At 38.7% G+C, this 21,008-nt stretch overlaps 1 long non-coding RNA gene across 2 annotated transcripts in view; it reads right to left on the bottom strand.

The window, feature by feature from the left end:
* LOC102152686 overlaps positions 1–21,008 on the bottom strand; it is a 153,380-nt gene that overhangs the window by 56,490 nt on the left and 75,882 nt on the right. For both annotated transcript variants that reach the window (XR_005382912.1, XR_005382911.1), the window contains exon 4: positions 20,762–20,835. This is a non-coding gene — a long non-coding RNA (uncharacterized LOC102152686). The remainder of the gene's footprint in view (positions 1–20,761; positions 20,836–21,008) is intronic.

Raw genomic sequence — 21,008 nt, 5'->3', positions numbered from 1 at the left:
TATGTTTATTGCACCATTATTTATAATAGCCAAGATAAGGAAGCACCCCAAATGTCCATTGATAGTTGAATGGATAAAGAAGGTGTAATATACAATAGAATATTACTTAGCCGTAAGAAATGATGAGATTTTGCCCTTTGCAACAATATGGATTGACCCAGAAGGTATTAAACTAAGTGAAATAAGTTAAACACAGAAAGACAAATAACCATATGATTTTACTTATATGTAGAATCTAAAAAACAAAAGAAATTAATAACAAACACACAAAAAGCAGAGTCAGACCTATTGATTGGTGGCTGGCAGAAGGAAGGAGGATGGGATGATGGGCAAAATGGGTGAAGGGGAGTGGGAGACACAGGCTTCCAGTTATGGAATGAATAAGTCATGAAGATGAAAGATACAGCACAGGGAATATAGTCAATGGTATTTTAATAGTGCTGTATGGTGACAGATGGTAGCTACACTTGTGACGAATACTGCATAACAGTTGCTGAATCAATATATTGTACACCTGATACTAACGTAACATTGTGGCCAACTAAGAAAGAAATAAAGAAAGAGAAGGAAGGAAGGAAGGAAGGAAGGAAGGAAGGAAGGAAGGAAGGAAGGAGAAAGGGGAAAGAGAAGGGAAGGGAAGGGAAGGGAAGGGAAGGAAGGAAAGGAAGGAAGAAAAGGAAAAAGAACGGAAGGATTCGCCTTTTAAAGGGAATAACATGGGAGGAAGCCTGACTTCACCCTTTGAGGAGGAAAAAAAACAGTCCGAAAGAAAGAACGAAGAAGAAAAAGCCAAACCCCCCCACTCCCCCCCCCACGCCCTCCCTCCGAAAGAAAGAAAGAAAGAGAAAGGAACAAGAGAATTGAGAGGATAAAAAGGACATACAGAGGATACAGTGAAAGGGTAATTATAATCTAAAACGGAAGAGGACAGAAGGAATGGGTAAATAACGACTACGAATTTTTCCCAAACTGTTGAAAGACTCTACATCACAGCCACAAAATACCCATAGCCCCAAGGAGATGAATGCAAAGTAAAACACACTTGTGCAAACCACAGTAAAACTGCTGACAGAGAAAGACAAAGAAAAATCTTGAAAGCAACTCCCTGCCACAAAAAGAAATATTGCCTTCAAAAAAGAAAATATCACTTTTCAACAGAAACAATGGAAATCAAAAAACAATGTATAATTTTTTCAAAGTTCATCAAAGGGAAAAAACTGCCAAACTATACTCAACAAAAATATCCTTTAAGAATGTAAAATAATGGGGATCCCTGGGTGGCGCAGCGGTTTGGCGCCTGCCTTTGGCCCAGGGCGCGATCCTGGAGACCCGGGATCGAGTCCCACGTCAGGCTCCCGGTGCATGGAGCCTGCTTCTCCCTCTGCCTGTGTCTCTGCCTCTCTCTCTCTCTCTCTCTCTCTGTGTGTGACTATCATAAATAAATAAAAAAATTAAAATAAAATAAAATAAAATAAAATTGTGTTTAAAAAAAAAGAATGTAAAATAATGTTTTAAGAATGTAATAATAATGTTTTTACATTTGCATGCAAAAACAAAAACAAGAGAACTACTTCTAGACTTAAATAAAAGTATATTGAAAGATGTTCTTTAGGCAAAAGAAAAGTAATCCCAGGTAAAATATTAAAGATGTAAGAAATAAATGAAGAGAGAAAAAAGTGGGAAGTAAACAAATTGATTGAATAAAGCAATAACACTAATACTTTTCAGGGCTTAAAATATAGAGAAAATTAAATAAACAGCAATAATTAGTCAGGATTACTACAAAGAGAGTTAAAGTATTGTAATATTTTTGAATTTTCTTGGATAAGATGAAAGTACTAGTTTATATTAAACTTTGGTAAATCAGGGATACAGACTGTAAGCCATTAAAAGCATAGTAAATATCTTAACCTGTTAATAGAGAAAAACAAATAATAAAAATACTTAATTCAAAAGAGGGCCAGAAAGAGAAACAAATAGGAAAATGATAGATTTATATGTCATTACATTAAATATAAAAACACTGTTCCAATCAAAAGGCAGATTATGAAGACAGGGTTTTAAAAAGTCAAAAACCATATTAAATGATGTTTGAAAGAGAAACACTCTTAAAAATAGAGATACAAAAATATGTAAGTAAGAAATGGGAAAAGATATAATATGCACACACAAAAGAAATCCATGTAGCCATCTTAACATCAGATATAGTAGACTTTAAGACAAAAAAACAAAGAAAAAAAAGAACACAAAATCATAATGATAAAAGTTACAATTGCCCAGGAAATCATAGCAATTCTAAATGTATGTTCCTAAATATATGGCCTTAATGTATAGAAACAAAATTTGACACAACTAAACAATAATAGGCTAACCTACAAACATAGTGGGAGATTTTAACATGCCTTTTTGGTACCTGATAGAACAGACCAAAAAAAAAAAAAAAATACAAAGGAGATTTGAACATGACTGACACTTGAACTAAGTGACATATATAGAACACTATACCTAACAACTGCAGAAAACAAATTTTTTTCCAAATTCATCGACACATTTGCCAAAGTTGACATGTTTTGAGTCATAAATCAGGTTTTAACAAATTTCAAGACTTAGATCATAAGAGTACATTTTTCTGACTATACTGAGTTAAGCTAGAAACCAGCACCAACAAAATAAGAAGTCCTCATGTACTTTAAAAATTAAAGTTCTAAATAACCCATGAGTCAAAAAAGAAATCAAAATGGAAATTGGAAAATATTTTAAAATAAATGTTAATAAAATACTATTTGCAAGGTATATGAAAAGTCATGCTTAAAGGGAAAATTTACGGTCTTAAATGTATGCTTTAGAAAGAAAAGTAGCTGAAATCTAAGCATTCACCTCAACAAGTTAGAAAAACAATAGTAAATTAAGCACAAAGAAAGTAGAAGAAAGAAAATAATGAAGATAAGAACAGAAAATTATAAAGTATAAAAAACATACAGCGAGAGGAATAACAAAGTCAAATGTTGGTTCTTTGAAAATACTTTTTTTTTATTTCAGGGAGAGAGAAAGTGGTGGGGTGAAGGGGAGGGAGAGTGAAAGATAATCTCCAATAGACTCCCCAATAAGCATGGAGCCTGACACACAGGTCTCAATCCCATAACCTTGAGATCATAACCTGAGCTGAAATCAAGAGCCAGACACTTAAATGACTGAGCTACCCAGATGCCCCGAAAACACTTTAAAATTGATAAACTCTGGCAAGACTAACCATGAAAAATAGAAGGCACTCATACTCAATTTCAGGAATAAAAAAGAATATCACCACAGATACTGCAGCCATTTTTTTAAATGAGAGGATATAATATAACTTATGCCAATAAATTAAAATTCTTTAGTTGAAATGTACAAATTACTAGAAAATCATAATATATTAGAATGGCCACAATATAAAATAGAAGAGCTGAATAATCCTACAACTATTAGACATTATCCATAATTTAAAACAATCCCTCAAAAATATTCCCAGCCCATTTGACTCCACCAGTGAATTCCATCCAACATTTAAATAATTTAAGTAATAGATTGGTACAGAACTGTACCAATCATACATAATTTTTTCATTTGTTATATTTTTTAGAAATCATATAAAAATCTCACCCAAAACAGTAAAGAAAGAACCACTTTCCAACCTGTTTAATGAAGTCAACTTAACTTGATACCAAAACCACTAAAACCTGACAAAGACATTACAAAAAAAGAAACTAACCAGCCAATCTCACTTGTGGATATAGATGAAAAGTCCTAAACAAAATATTAACTATTCAAATTCTCTGACACATATAGTGTATATCATAACCAAATTGAGGTTACCTCAAGAATTCAGAGTAAGCTTAAATTTTAAAAGCAGTAATATAATTCACTGTATTAACAGAATAAAAGAGAAAAATCATATTATCTTCTTAATCAGAAAAAGCACTAATAAAATTCAACAGTAATTCATTATTAAATTTTTTAACTCTTAGAAAACTAGAATTATAAAAAATTTTCCTTAACTTTATAAATGTATACAGAGTAAAACTTTTGGCAAACATCAAACTTAATAGTAAAATTCTAAGAGATTTTCTCTTGAGATTGGAGTGATAAGAAATGCCAAATTTTATCAATTCTGTTCAATATTTCATGGAAGATTCTAACTTATATAGCATGTATATAGAAAGTTCAAGTATCTATCCCTTAAGTTCCTTAGCCCTCAGATAGTGGTGCTGGCTAAAGATCTGAATGTATGAAATGTATGACAGACAAATCAATGCCTGAAATATGTCAATTTTGGTAAGATGGAAGATGCCCAATGTAGTCAATTCTTCACCAAATAGCTGGTTGCCCTCCTTATGGGATGGTGCTGGACTGGGGACTCAGTGTTATCTCTGCTACTGGAAAAGTGGACACTCATCAGTGGCAGTAGCTAAGTCTCCCTTGTTAAGTGGGAGTCCTTGCACTTGGGCCCATATGCCTCCACCCCTGCTACAGTGGCTACTCTGTTCATGATCCCAGTTGTATCAGCACTGGGATAGTTAATGGCAGAAATCAGCAGATGTAAATTGATTCTATGTGGCTGTTGAGCATCGCATCACTGAGGATGCTTTCTGACAGGCATGAACATATGCAGCACTTTAGACCCAATCCTATAGATCTATTTATATTCTTCTTTTCCAGAAAGGCTTCTGTCTTCTATTATATTATTTCTTCCATAGGCCCCTGACCAATCATCCAAGCCATTCTCCATTTGTGAGTCTACAAACTTACCTCAGGCCCCTTTTCTTTCCGCATAAATTGAATAATCAGACATACTGACCAAAGCTCTGCCAATTAGGATGATTTCTTCCCACTGCTATCTTTCTTTCTAGGCTACTTCAAGTGGGTCTGTGGTTTAACTGCAGTCCACTTTTGGTATACACTCATATACTGAACTAAACCATCTATGGACCAAATTCAGCCTCTTTCCTTCTTCATCAGCTGGTCATAATGAACCCTCCCCCCCCCCACCCGAGGTACAAACTAGGTCAGTCAGGACCAACTATAATCCATCATAAGATGAAAGTAGTACATCTGGAATCAGCCGTGAACAGGGTCAGACAGTAGGTGGCCCAAACATCCATGCCATCTACCAGTGATGTACTGGTACCTCTCACTCAGTTCATACCTCATAGTCAGTCATAGGATATACCAGTCAAATGCTCCATCTACATCATGTGAGCCTAAGTTGCCCATCCTGGGCGTGGATTCTCTCAGATCCACCAAGTCATAAGTTGGGTAGACTTATCAGTAATCCATCAAGTGTCAGGCTCTTGCACCATATCAAGGACCTTCTGAAGAGCTCTTTCCTGCCCTGGGCCACACTCAAAGCTTGAAGCTTTCTGTATCACCCAACTAATGGGTCAAAGCAGTATTCCTAGGTGAAGAATATTCTGCTTCTACAACATAGAGAAGACCTGAGCTGCTGCTTAAGTAGAGGTTGTAATAATGTGTCCTTTACTTTGGAGAGAATTCCCTGGCATGGCCAAGACCATAGACATTTTAAAAACTTTAATGATATGGCAGATGTCTGACCATTACCCCTTATTCTCTGGAGTGCATGTGTCTTACTAAGGCTTCCAACATTCTTGCCACTTACTGCTCATCAGCAAAATTAATTGATGTCACTGATACAGTGGATCAATATAATGTTCTCTACATAGTACCCAGATGGACCAGATCTCTTTGGATTATATTATGACTATATACAAGAGAATTAACATATTCCTAGGTCAAGAACATTCTGATGTCTATCCCATGTGCATACAAACTACTACTAATTCTGAGAAAAACTAACATAATATTTGCCATATCACTGGCCATCAAATATCAAGTATCTAAAGCTTTGTTAACCTGCTCTTGAAAAGGTGTCATATCTAGCACAGCAGCTGCAACTAGAGATACAACTTGGTTAATTTGTGATCGTTTGCCTATTGCCATCCATAAGGATCCAACTGGCTTTAGTAGAGAACAAACTAGTAAATTAAATAGAAATACGATGAGAGCTATCACCCTTTTATCCTTTAGGTTTTTAACAGTGGCATTAATTTCTTCCCATGCCCAAGATGTGAAACTGTTTTTAATCTACTATCTTGACCAGGGGGGGAGAGGAGAGTCTCAAAAGCTTCCAATATGCATTCCCCACAATATAGCTCTTATTCTACTGGCAAGAGGGCCCTATATCATGGTTCTGCAAAATTTAGTAAAACCCATCCTGTTTCTCTGGCAAAAGTGTTCCCAATCCTGAGTGAGACCTTGAAATAATACCCCTAATGTGGCAGAGCCTTTAGGCTGTGGGAAGAAGATGCACAAATCCCAGAAACTAGTCACAGGAACTGATGGCAAAAAAAGACCAATCCATCATTTAGGGTCATTGTGCTGTATCGGCTGTTGATTTTGTGTATATATAATACCCTTGAGGACAGTACCCAAACTCTACAGGCTCTTATTCCCAAGCTAGCTCCTTAGCTGACAGCTCTGACAAGATATCAGGATGAGATTAAAACCACATTTAGATACCACTGCATATACACTAGAATGTCAAAAACTTAAGACTGCCCATACTAAGTTGTGACATTGTGATTTATAATAGGGAGAATATATATTTGGTCTTTGTTCCCTGTTCTAGCACAGAGCTTCTAAAGCACTTAGAACTTCCAAATGATGAGGAACGCCTGGGTGACTCAGCGGTTGAGCATCTGCTTTCAGCTCAGGGTGTAATCCTGGAGTTCCAGGATTGAGTCCCACATCGGGCTCCCTGCGAGGAGCCTGCTTCTCTTCTCCCTCTGTCTGTGTCTCTCATAAATAAATAAAAAAATAAAATCTTTTTTAAAAATTTCTTTAAATTCTAAGTGATGAAAGTTATAAAGGTGTCTTCTGTTATGTTAATGAGGTGACTTTTGGAACTAAGGATGGGGGATGGTTGTCAGGAGAACCAACCATGTGATTAAAGGATTGGAACTTTCAGTCCCACCCCTGTGATGGAAGGTAGTGAGCTGGGAGTCTGAAGCTGAATCAACCACCAATAACCAATTATTTCATCAATCATACCTATGCAATGAAGCCTCCCTGAGAACCTTAAAGGACAGGTTAAGAGAGCTTCGGGGTTGGTGAACGTGTGAAGATGCAGGGAGAGCAGCACACACGGAGAGGGCATGGACACTCTGTGCCCCTTTCCCTATACCTTGCCCTGTGCATGTCTCCCATCGGGCTTTTCCTGAGTTACATCCTTTTATAATAAGCCAGTAATCTAATAAGTAAAATGTTTCCCTGAATTCTGGGAGCCACTAGAGCAAATTATTCAAACCTAGGAAGGAAGTTGTTGAAACTCCTAATCCATAGCCAGTGGGTTAGAAGCACAGGTAACAACCCAGGCTTGTAATTGGCATCTGAAGTAGGGAGAGGCAGTCTTGGAGGACTGAACCTGTGGAATCTGACACTATCTTCAGGTAAACAGTGTCAGAATTAAGCTGAATCATAGGACACCCAACTGGAATGCAAGAAATGCTTAGTGGAAACTCCGCATCCCATATTGAAATTGGGTGCAGGAACCCAAAATACAAGTCTTGGAGAAAATATAGAGCAACAAGAATTCTCATATACTGTTGATGGGATGCAAACCACGTACTCATGGTACAACCACTTTGGAAAACAGTTTGTCACTTTCCTAAACATACACCTAAAATATAACCTAGCCATTCTACTCCTAGGTATTTAATAAAGAGATATGAAAGCATATGTTCATACCAACACTTGTACACAACGTTTCTAGCAGGAAGGGGAGTGATTGATATGGAGGAAATATAAGAGGGGCTTTGGAGGTATTGGTGATGTTCTATTTTTTTTATCTGGGTAGGGAATATGTGGGTGTCTACTTTGTGATCATTTGGGGGGCCAAATACTTATGATTTGATCATTTTCCTATTTGTTATATAAAATGATTTTTAAAATTTTTTCAAGCCTAGAAAAGAAAATATCCCTAAAATATCACTAAATCAAAATATTTTTGCTCCTTCCAATATATAATATAAAAATATCATCACCATGGAACTCATGGTAACATTTAAAATGAGGACTAGCAACTGGGGAGAGGGTCATTTATGTGAAGGAAGCAATAACAAAAAATTTAAGGTTTATGTGTTTGCCCAAAAATACGAACAGTAAAACCTTGCTTTTCTCAATTGAATGGCAAAATGCATCAGATTCACTATTGTGAGGTATTTCCAGTAGAAGCAGCAAAATAAACACCATTTGAAACAACAACAAAAAAAGGTGTGTGGGGTATATCCAAATCTGAAATTGACCCAAAATTTGAAGTAAAGAAAGTGACAAAAATAAGAGGGATGATAAATATCCTGCACATAGTTTTAAAAGTTAGTTGCTGAAGAAATAGTTCTTAGTAGAAATTTAAAACAAGTGATATAGAGGGGGAAGTCTAATTTATTGATATTTATACACTCCAATGTCCAAAAAAAGGATGTAAAGTGACTTACAAGGAAGAATAAAGAGACATAAGAAATAGTTCACGAAATAGGAATGAAGAGAGGAAAGCAGTGTTAGAAAAATAGAAGGGAGGGGGAATAAATATGTCAACCATAAGTGCAAAAAATAGGTTTCCAATTCAGAATTTTACCCTGAACTCCAGACTTAATATATATTTTTGCCTATTGGATTTGAACTATGATACTTGTCCTTTAAAGTACCTGAGCATAGACAGTGCTACCTATATATTGCATTAATAAATTGAAGTTGCACCTTCAGTATTATCAGTTACCCTCATCAGGAATCCATATCCCAGGGGTGGTCAGCTCGTGCTCTAATCATGAAGCCTAGATCCAGCTGCAACTATTAACATGTGCTTCTATTATCTTTGATCAACACCAGCGGTTTACTAATTAGCATAATAAATGTTTAAAAAATGAGTTTCACTGGCAAAGTGAATAGCCCAGAGGATGTTAGAAATAAGCTCTGGATGAAGAAATTAGTGGTATTTCATTAATATTTATTGAATAAAATACATTTTATTTTGTTGCCTGTGTTCTCCTCTAGGATATTGATAGCGTTTAAGAAGATACCAGAACCTAACGTCTGAATCTTATGGACAGTCCTTGAGATTTTATACCTAAACACTCCCCTCTCTCCAGCCACTGAACTGAGGTCTGTGACACTGATTTATGCATCTGCGTTATGCAACTGCTGGAGCTGAATTTTTTTTTTTAAGATTTTATTTATTCATGAGACACGGAGAGAGAGAGAGGCAGAGACACAGGCAGAGGGAGAAGCAGGCTCCATGCAGGGAGCCCGACGTGGGACTCGATCCCAGGTCTCCAGGATCAGGCCCTGGGTTGCAGGCAGCACTAAACCGCTGAACCACCCTGGCTGCCCAGAGCTGAACCTTTTATGAAAACGTCATTGTGACAGCTAAGAGGACAGGACAGAGTCATTGTCATGACTCTATCAACCTTACACAATGGTGTATGTTAATCATTTGGGGCCTGCTTGCTAATAAATGCTCACCTTAAATATAAATATATTTATAAATATAAGTAAATATAAATATAAATATTGATAGATTCCTGTCTCACATTTAGATCTTTGAACCATTTTGAGTTTATCTTTGTGTGTGGTGTGAGAGAATGGTCTAGTTTCATTCTTCTGCACGTGGCTGTCCAATTTTCCCAGCACCATTTATTGAAGAGACTGTCCTTTTTCCAGTGGATAGTGTTTCCTGCTTTCTCAAAGATGAGTTGACCATAGAGTTGAGGGTACATTTCTGGGTTCTCTATTCTGTTCCATTGATCTCTGTGTCTGTTTTTGTACCAGTACCACACTGGCTCGATGATCACAGCTTTGTAGTACAACTTGAAATCCGGCATTGTGATGCCCCCAGCTCTGGTTTTCTTTTTCAATATTCCCCTTACCCAGGGCAATTTACACGTTCAATGCAATCCCTATCAAAATACCATGGACTTTCTTCACAGAGTTGGAACAAATAATCTTAAGATTTGTATGGAACCACAGAAGACCCCGAATAGCCAAAGGAATATTGAAAAAAGAAAACAAATGCTAGGGGCATCACAATGCCTGACTTTCAGGAATCTATCAATATCCTAGAGGAGAACACAGGCAACAACCGTTTTGAACTTGGCCACAGCAACTTCTTGCAAGATACATCTATGAAGGCAAGGGAAACAAAAGCAAAAATGAATTATTGGGACTTAATCAAGATAAAACACTTCTCCACAGCGAAGGAAACAATCAACAAAACTAAAAGACAACCTACAGAATGGGAGAAGATATTTGCAAATGACGTATCAGATAAAGGGCTAGTATCCAAGATCTATAAAGAACTTATCAAACTCAACACCCATGAAACAAACAATCCAATCATGAAATGGGCAGAAGACATGAACAGAAATCTCTCCAAAGAAGACATAGACATGGCCAACAAACACATGAGAAAATGCTTCACATCACATCAGGGACATACAAATCAAAACCACAATGAGATACCACCTCACACCAGTAAGAATGGTGAAAATGAACAAGACAGGAAACAACAAATGTTGGAGAGGATGTGGAGATAGGGGAACCTCTTGCACTGTTGGTGGGAATGTGAACTGGTATAGCCACTCTGGAAAGCTGTGTGGAGATTCCTCAAAGAGTTAAAAACAGACCTGCCCTACGACCCAGAAATTGCACTGCTGGGGATTTACCCCAAAGATACAGATGTAGTGAAATGCCGGGACACCTGCACCCCAATGATCATAGCAGCAATGTCCACAATAGCCAAACTGTGGAAGGAGCCTCGGTGTCCATCGAAAGATGAAGAAAGATGTGTCTATATATACAATGGAATATTACTCAGCCATCAGAATGGACAAATACCCACCATTTGCTTTGACATGGATGGAACTGGAAGGTATTATGCTTAGTGAAATAAGTTAATCAGAAAAAGACAATTTTCATATGGTTTCACTCATAAGTGGAATATAAGAAATAGTGAAAGGTATTATAAGGGAAAGGAGGAAAATTGAATGGGGAAAAATCAGAGGAAGACAAACCATGAGAGACTCCTAACTCTGGGAAATAAACAAAGAGTTGTGGAAGAGGAGATCGGTGGGAGAATGGGGTAACTGGGTGACGGGCACTGAGGAGGGCACTTGATGGGATGAGCACTGGGTGTTATATGTTGGCAAATTGAATTTAAACTAAAAAATTTAAAAAAAAAAAGAATAGCTGGTCCTCATCCATCTTGGGTTTGGGGAACCTGTTATGCAAAACCCAAGTGCCTTAGGTCAGCTCGCAATTTACAGTTGAAGTCCTCTCAAGTGTGGAAAGCCATAACTAAACTCAAGCTGCCCTGGTTCCAGCATGCTATTTTTTCTGTTTTTCCTAAATTTATTAATTTAGGACTACTGTTTATCTTGCCATCCAAGCCAAAATCTTGTGTCATTCTGATTCCATCCCTGCCTCACCCAATGTAATTTCCTATGTGTCAATACCTAAGTTGTTGGGTGTTTTTAACATATTAAGTAATTTAATTTTCACTGTCGGGTATGAGGAAAAAACTAAAAAACTAAGCTTAAATAATAACTTAAGGTCACACAGCTACTAAGGGGCAGGACCAAGATTCAAACCCAGGCAGCCTGGCTCCAGAATCTTCACTCTTACCCACAACTCCTATCAGTTTTACCTTCTTAAATCTGTTAATCTATATCCTTAGCCCCAAGCCCATAACCATCCCTTAAGCCAGATATCATTTCTTACCTAAGTAATTATGAGACCCTTTGATCTTAAACTTCTCAGATCCACTTATACTATCTGTACAGAATCAAATTATATCATGGTGTTCACCTACTTCAGATGTTTTGTCATCACCCCAGCGTGATGGCTGAGCTCCTTGGCAAAATTCTTAGGGCCCTTATGATCAGGTTTGCCGATCTTCTCCACTGAGATCAGCCCTGCTCTGCATGGCACTGCAGCCTCAAGCTTTGCAGCCTATCTAAAGGCCCAGAAACTCTCCCCTAGTCTCCAAAGCTTCTGCTCTTGTTGTTTCCTCTGCTTTGGGAATGCCTTTCCTCTCCTGTCTGCCTGAAAAAATTTTATCCATCCTTCAAGATGCAAACCCTCTGTGATAGCTTACCTATATCCCCACAGAATTAGTCAGTTCTTCTACTGCCTTCCAAACTCCTACACTTGATTTTATTATAGCATGTATACTCACATGTCTGTTTTTTCTATTAGCACTCATGGAGGGCAGTAGCCACATCTTACCCACCTGGGCATCGCTAGTAGCCACATAAATGAATATGTATTTAATAAGACAAATGGATGATTGACACAGGCACCATATTCAGGTGAAAGATTTGGCTCCAGGCTTCCAGGCCACCATGGCAAAATAAAGGGTGTTGGGGGGGAAAGGAGGAGGGAGAGGGAGATCAAGGAAAGAAGGAGGGAGCAAGAGAGGGAAGGGAGAAGAAATCCACAGTACTGGGCAGCCCCAGTGGCTCAGCGGTTTAGCGTCGCCTTCAGCCCAGGGTGTGATCCTGGAAATGCGGGATAGAGTCCCATGTCGGGCTCCCTGCATGGAGCCTGCTTCTCCCTCCTCCTGTGTCTCTGTCTCTCTCTCTCTCTCTCTCTCTCTCTCTATGTCAATCATAAATAAATCTTTAAAAAAAAGCCACTATATTTTAAAATCTGTATATGGAATCAGGGGACATGAGGAAGAAATGAGGGAACAGTTCGTGAAGCCAACAGAAATATCCTCATTCCTGACACCAAATCAAAACAGCCACTCTGAGATTAATCTAAGTCCCTCTTTCAATGCTATATCCATGCAATTATTGCAAGTCCATTTCTTTTTTTTTTTTTTTAGGGAAATACACTTTTATTTTCTTCTTTTTTTAAATTTAAATTCAATTAGCCAACATATAGTAAGTACATCCTTAGTTTCAGGTGTAGAGTTCAATAATTTATCAGTTGCATGTAACACCCAGTGCTCATCACATCACAGGCCCTCCTTAATGTCAATCACCCCTTTACCCTGTCCCCGCACCCACCTCCCCTCCAGCAATCCTCAGTTTGTTTCCTGTAGTTAAGAGTCTCTCATGGTTTGTCTCCTTCTCTCTCTCTCTTTTTTTTAAAGATTTTATTTATTTATTCATGAGAATACACAGAGAAGAGAGAGACAGAGACACAGGCAGAGGGAGAAGCAGGTTCCATGCAGGGAGCCTGACATGGGACTTGATCCCAGGTCTCCAGGATCACACCCTGGGCCAAAGGCAGCACTAAACCACGAGCCACCGGGCTGCCCGGTTTGTCTCCTTCTCTGATTACTTTCTGTTCAGATTTCCGTCCCTTCCCCTATGATCCTCTGCACTGTTTCTTATATTCTACATATGAGTGAAGCCATATAATTGTCTTTCTCAACCTAATACCTTCCAGTTCCATCCATGTCAATGTAAATGGTAAGTATTCTTTAATATTTAGGAATATTGCGTAAGTGTCTTAAAGATGTTTTTACTTGAGAGAGAGAGCAGAGGGGAGGCGCAGACAGAGAGGGAGAGAAAGTCCTAAGAAGATTCTGTGCTGAGCCTGGAGCCCAACATGGAGTTCAATCCCATGACCCCAAGATCACGACCTGAGCCAAAACCAAAAGTCCAATGCTCAATCAACTGCACCACACTGGCACTCCCAATTGTATTCCATTTATGAGAATATACTCTAATGTAATCACCCTGAAGATGGAAAAACCTTTATGAATAAAAATGTTCATGATGGTGTTATCATTTATAATAAAACATGGAAGTAAACTAGATGTCCAGCAATACAGGAATGGCTAAATAAAGTAAGATGCATCATACAGGGGAACAGTATGAACTCTCTTAAATAAAATTTGGCAAAACTTTTTAAATCTTCTATTATCAAAGATACATGAAAAATGGTAGGTTATGAAATTATACACATACGTTCTCAATTATGCTAAATCATACAAAAATATGGTAAAGAATCAAAGATAGCCAGGCCAATTTTGAAGAAGGCACAAGAGGAGAATTTTACTCCTCTAGACACCAAGGCTTAGTGATATTTGGAATCTGTGATCAGTGATCTTTGATGTTACTACTGTAACTGGGGGCACCAGTTACTGCTCCACCTACTGCCCTTCCCCACCTTCCCTCAGGCCTTCCTTGAGACACACAGTATTGACATTAAGCCAAATAATAACCCTACAATGGCCTCTAAGTGTTCAGGAAGAGGAAGAGTCCTAAGTCTCTCAACTTTAAATCAAAGGCTAAAAATGATTAAGATTAGTGAAGAAGGCATGTCAAAAGCCAAGACAGGTCATAAGCTAGACCTCTTGAGCCAGTTACCCAAGTTGTGAATGCAAAGGAGTAGTTAATGAAGGAAATTACAAGTGCTACTTCAGTGAACATGTGAATAACAGAGAGCAAACAGCCTTACTGCTGATAGGGAAAATATTTTAGTGGCCTGGATAGATGATCAAATCAACTACAATATTCTCTTAAGCCAAGAGCATAATCTAAAGAGCAAGGTTGGGCAGTCCCTGTGGCTCAGCCGTTTAGCGCCACCTTTGGCCTGGGTCGTTATCCTGGAGACCCGGGATCGAGTCCCACATCAGGCTCCCTACATGGAGCCTGCTTCTCCCTCTGCCTGTGTCTCTGCCTCTCTCTCCCCTTCTGTGTCTCTCATGAATAAATAAATAAATAAATAAATAAATAAATAAATAAATAAATAAACAAACTTTAAAAAAATAAATAAAGAGCAAAGTCCTATTTCTCTTTATTTCTCTGATGGCTGAGAGAGGTGAGGAAGCTGCTGAAGAAAAGTTTAAAGCCAGCAGAGTTTGGCTCATAAGGTTTGAGGAAAGAAGCTGCCTCTGTAACATTCAAGTGCAAGGTGAAGCAGCAAGATGCTGTAGCAAGTCATCCTGAAGATCTAGCTACAACAATTAATGAAGATGACTATGCTAAACAACAGATTTTTTAAATATTTTATCTATTCATTTGAGAGAGAGAGCATGAGTGGAGGGGAGAGGCAGAGGGAGAAGCCGACTCCCTGCTGAGCAGGAAACCTGATGCTGGGCTCTATCCCAGGACCCTGAGATCATTACCTGAGCTGAAGTCAGATGCTCAACCATCTGAGGCACCCAGGCACCCCAAACAACAGATCTTCAATGTAGACAAAAGAGCCTTATATTGGAATAAGATGCCATCTAGGATTTTCACAGCAAGAGAGGAAAAGTCACTCCCTGACTTCAAAGTTTCAAAGGACAAACTGACTCAGAGTGGAACCTGAAAATGTGTCTGAATTGCTACAATTTCATGATAAAACTTGTAGCAGACAAGGAGTTGCTTCTTATGGATGAGTAAAGAAAGTGGTTTCTTGAGATGGGAATCTACTCCTGGCAAAGATGCTGTGAAGATTGTTGAAATGACAACAAAGGATTTAGACCGTTATATAAGCTTATTTGATAAAGCAGCAAGATTTGAGAGGATCAACTCCAGTTTTGAAAGAAGTTCTACTGTGGGTAAGTTGCTACCAAATAGCATCACATGCTCCAGAGAAATGGTTCATGAAAAGAAGAGTCAATCGGTGCAACAAACTTCATTGTTGTCTTATTTTAAGAAATTGCCACAGCAACCTCAACCTTCAGCAAATTTGATCAGTCACTCTGATCAGTCAGCAGCCTTCAGCATTAAGGCAAAACCTTCCACTGGCAAAAAGATTACAACTCACTGAAAGTTCTGATGATAGTTAGCATTTTGTAGCAATGAAGTGTTTTTTAATTAAGATATATACATTGTTTTTTGAGACATAATGCTTAATAGACTACAGTATGGTATAATATGCTGTGTAGTATATAGTATAGTATATAACTTTTATAGGCACTGGGAAATCAAAAAAATTCATTCAACTCACTTTATTGTTGCAATATTAGCTTTAATGCAATGGTTGGGACTTAACCTATAACATCCCCAAGATAAGCCTGTAAACAAAAGTAGTATTGTAATTAAACTAAATAATGCTAAAATAATGGACCCCAAATGTAAATATATACATAATTTAGATCCCTACTTTGGGGCAGCCCCGGTGGCGCAACGGTTTAGCACCGCCTGCAGCCTAGGGCCTGATCCTGGAGACCTGGGATCGAGTTCCATGTTGGGCTCCCTGCATGGAGCCTGCTTCTCCCTCTGTCTGTGTCTCTGCGCCCCCCTCCCCACTCTGAATAAATAAATAAATCTTAAAAAAAAAAAAAAAAAAAAAGATCCGGGATCCCTGAGTGGCGCAGCGGTTTAGCGCCTGCCTTTGGCCCAGGGCGCGATCCTGAAGACCCGGGATCGAATCCCATGTCGGGCTCCCGGTACTTGGAGCCTGCTTCTCCCTCTGCCTATGTCTCTGCCTCTCTCTCTCTCTCTCTCTCTCTCTCTCTCTATCATAAATAAATACAAATTAAAAAACAAAATAAAAATAAAAAAAGATCCCTACTTTGTATTGTATGCAAAACCTAAATTTCACATTGATTAAAAGATGTAAAACATGAAAAAAATCTAAAACTTCTGCAGAGGGATATAGTAGAACATCATTATGATCTGAGAGTAGGAAAGTATTTTTTCAATAAGATGGAAAAAGCCAAACCATAAAGAAAAAGATTGATAAATTCAATTGTATTAATAGTTAAAACTCCATATGGCAAAAGTAAATATACAAATAAAGTGAAAAAATAAGCCACTGACTGAGAGAAGACATTTCTTTCTTCCCCCCAATTTTATGGAGATATAACTGACATATAACATTGTATAAGTTTAAGATGTACAACATGATGATTTGATACACATATATACTGAAAAATGATTGGGGTGCCTGGGTGCCTCAGTCGGTTGAGCATCCAACTCTTGGTTTTGGCTTGGGTCATGATCTCAAGCGTTGTGGAGTGGAGTCCCACCTCAGGCTCCTTGTTCAGTGGGAAAGCTGCTTGAGAGATTCTCTCCCTCTGACCCCCCCAATATGTGGTTGTGCTCTCTCTCTTTCCAAAAATAAATAAAGAAATCTTTTTATGGGGCACCTGGGTGGCTTAGTGGTTAAGTGTCTGCCTTCAGCTCAGGTCATGATGCCAGGGTCCTGGGATTGAACCCCACTTTGGGCTCCCTGCTCAGTCGGCTTCTCCCTCTGCCCCTCTATCTGGTCATGCTTGCACACTCTCTCTCTCTCTTGCTCGCACTCTCTCTCTCAAATAAATAAAATCTTTAAAAAAAATTTTTAGGGCAACCCCAGTGGCTCAGTGGTTTAGCGCCGCCTTCAGCCCAGGGCATGATCCTGGAGACCTGGGATCGAGTTCCATGTCGGGCTCCCTGCACGGAGCCTGCTTCTCCCTTTGCCTGTGTCTCTGCCTCTCTCTCTCTGTGTATCTCATGAATAAATAAATATAATCTTTTTTTAAAAAAAATTTTTTTAGATAAGTCTTTTTTAAAAAAGAAAAATGATTATCACAGTTAATTAACACTTCATATCATTTCCATTTTTGTGTGTGCTGAGAACTTTTAAAATCTACTCTATTAGCAAATTTCAAGACCCCAGTATAGCACTGTTAACTATAGCCACCATGCTGTACGTTAGATCCCCAGAACTTATTCATATTATAACTGAATGTTTGTATTCTTTGACCCTCTTCACCCATTTCCCCCACCCCTGCCCCCTGGCAGCTGCCAATCTCTACTAAGAGTTGTATATTTTTTAGATTTCACATATAAGTAATATTATATAGTGTTTGGCTTTCTCTGCCTTATGTCACTCAGCATAATGCCCTCAAGATTCATCCATACTGTCACAAATGGCAAGACTTCTTTCTTTTTATGGCTAAATAATATTCCAACACACACATACACACACACACACACACACACACACACATTTTCCTTATTCATTCAGTTGTTAATGGACAGTTAGGTTGTTTCCATGTCTTGGCTATTATATATAATAATGTCTCAATGAACATGAGAATGCAGATAACTCCGAGATAGTGATTTCATTTCCCTCAGACATATCCAGAAGTGGGTTTGCTGGATCTTATCGTCATTCTAGCTTTAATTTTTTTGAAGAACTTCCATACCATTTTCCATAGCAGCTTTACCAACTGACATTCCCACCAACACAACTTCCCTTTTCTCCACATTCTCACCAACACTTGTTATTTCTTGTCTTTTTTATGATAATCATTCTAACATGTGTCAGTAGATAACTCACTGTGGTTTTGATTTGCATGTCTGTGATAATTAGTGATACTGAGGACCTTTTCATGTATCTCTTAGCCACTTGTGTATCTTCCTTGGGAAAATGTCTATTTATGTCCTTTGTCCTTGTATTTATGTTTTTATTCATAAAAATGGTTTTAGTTGGATTATTTTGGGCTTTTGCTATGCCAAGCAGTACCCTTATATATTTTGGATATTAACCCCTTATCAGATACAGGATTTGCAAAATTTTCTCTCATTCCATAGGATGCCCTTTCATGTTGATCATTTCTTTTGCTGTGCAGAAGCTTCTTACTTTGATGCAGTCCCACTTGTTCATTTTTGCTTTTATTGCTTGTGGTTTTGGTGTCATACCTAAAAAAACCAATGCTAGGGTGCCTCAGTGGCTCAGTCAGTTAAGCATCTGCCTTTGGCTCAGGTCATGATCCTGGAGTCCTGGGATTGAGCCCAGCATGGGCTCCTTTCCAAGGAAGATACACAAGTCCCTGCTCAGTAGGGAGTCTGCTTCTTCCTCTGCCCCTTACCCTACCCATGCTCACTTACTCTCTCTCTCTAATAAATAAATAATCTATTTAAAAAATCAATACCAAGACGAATGTCAAGGAACTTACCTCCTATGAGTTTTATGATTTAAGGTCTTACATGTAAGTCTTTAGTCCATTTTGAGTAAATTTTTATGAGCGGTAAAAGATAAGGAATAAACAAAGTTTAATTCCTTTGAATGTGAATATCCAGTTTTCCCAACATCATTTATTAAAGAGACCATCTTTAACCCATTATGTATTCTTGGCTCCTCTGTCAAATAGTTGACCATATATGTGTGGGTTTATTTCTGGATTCTATTCTGGTCCATTAATTCCATGTGTCTGTTTTTATGCCAATACCATGCTGTTTCATTGATAGCTTTGTAGAATGGTTTGAAATCAGGAAGCATATGCCTCCAGCTTTGCTCTTTCTCAAGATTGCTTTGGATATTAAGGGTCTTTTGTGGCTCCATACATGATTCAAGTGGGGCTGCTGGGTGGGATCCCTGGTGGGGCAGTTCTACTGGATGCATTCTCTGGTCAGAGGAGCTTGGGGGGGCAGGGGACACTAGCTGATTCTGCAATCACCTTTAGGCTTGCAGGGTCACAAGCTGTGTTCTCTAATAGTGCAGGCCTCTGGTTGGGCAGGACTGTGGGCATGCCTCACAATCTCTTGTTGGGAGAGCCTCAGGCTGTGCCACTGGCTGGACTCTGAGTTGATCCCTGTGATTCCTGTGAGGTAAGACAAGGTAAGCCCAATGAGCCTCCCAATAAACATCTTGTAATGTTGGGGAACTGAATGTCCACCTTGGGTTCTCTTTTTCCCCCAGGAGAAACCACAGGCCCTGGGGAACCCTCTTGGTGTGGTGCTGTGCTGGCCTGGGGCAGGGACAATGCAGTCAAGTCAATGCAGTCAAGTCAAGTCACATCCCTGTGCTCCTCTGACACATCTAAAGCAGCCGGTCTCAGTCTCTCTTGCCCAGGGGAGTGTTTCAGGCTCACTCCCAGATTCTAAGATTTTCAAAGTTGTGTCTCATCTATGGATGGCTGCTACTTGGTCTTCTTGTGAGGGAGGCTACAGCCAGAAACATCCATGTGAACAGAAGCTCATACATCCTCATAATCATATCAATCTTAAGATACTTCAACATCAATTTGTATCTTGAATCATATAACTCAACATGAGAAATCTAAACTGAACAAATAGAAAAAAGACAAAGGCTATTAAGCAAGCAATTTGTAGAAGAAAAAAAATGAAATGGCTGGTAAGCGTATGAGATCTTTAAGCTCACTAATAACCAAGGACAAGCAAATTAAAACCAGAGTAAGATACTATCTCATATTTGAAAGCCTGGCAAAAGCTTAAAATGTCTAACTATACTGGCAGACATGTCAAGAGAAAGAAACTCTCATGTATAGCTAACGTGTTCTGGGTGAGAACTCCAGAAGACAGCCCAACTAGGACTCCATTCTGGTTTCCAGAAAACCAGATTTCTGGAGACACCACCTCCCTTCTGTACTATAATAGGTTCTTGTTAGTGGTTTCAAATCAAAGAGAAAGGGAAGTTAGTACAATTGCATGCTGGGGAGAAGGTAAGAAAGATTCTAGCCCTCTCTTAAAGCTCACCAATGATCAACTGTCAACACAACCCCTAAGTGAACCAGACCTTCCTCTTTCTGTTCCTTTAGTGAGACTAATTCTTCTCTCCCCGCCCCTCTGAACTGACTCCCACAGTTCCAGTCAACTGAATGAATGGAAACATAAATCACTTGCCCCCCTTATTTTTTTCTTTCTTTTTCTTTTTTGAAGGATAGTTGATATGGAATGTCACATTATTCACCTCCCTTCTGCCAAACAGAAAATAGAATAAAACTTTGAGAACTTATCAAGGCAATTATATTAATACATACCTTTGTAATTAAAGAGACAGCCACCAAAAGCCAAATGGTCCAGCACTAGACCCTCTACTTGTTCTCAGCAAATCCTAATGGGAACAATTTAAAAGGGAGAATGAAGGAAAAGAACCAGCACTACTTGGCATAAGTGTAGTGGACTGACTTGATAGGTAGCACCACACTTTACACATTATGAGGCAGCTGGGGATATTTTTCCTTCTTGTGGGTCTAGACTGCATGGTCTCTTGAATTCATTTTTGCC

This window comes from Canis lupus, chromosome 32 (assembly GCF_011100685.1).
Source record: "Canis lupus familiaris isolate Mischka breed German Shepherd chromosome 32, alternate assembly UU_Cfam_GSD_1.0, whole genome shotgun sequence".
Lineage (NCBI taxonomy): Eukaryota > Metazoa > Chordata > Mammalia > Carnivora > Canidae > Canis > Canis lupus.
Note: the sequence above shows the minus strand (reverse complement) of the source record. Positions and strands in the feature narration are given on the sequence as shown.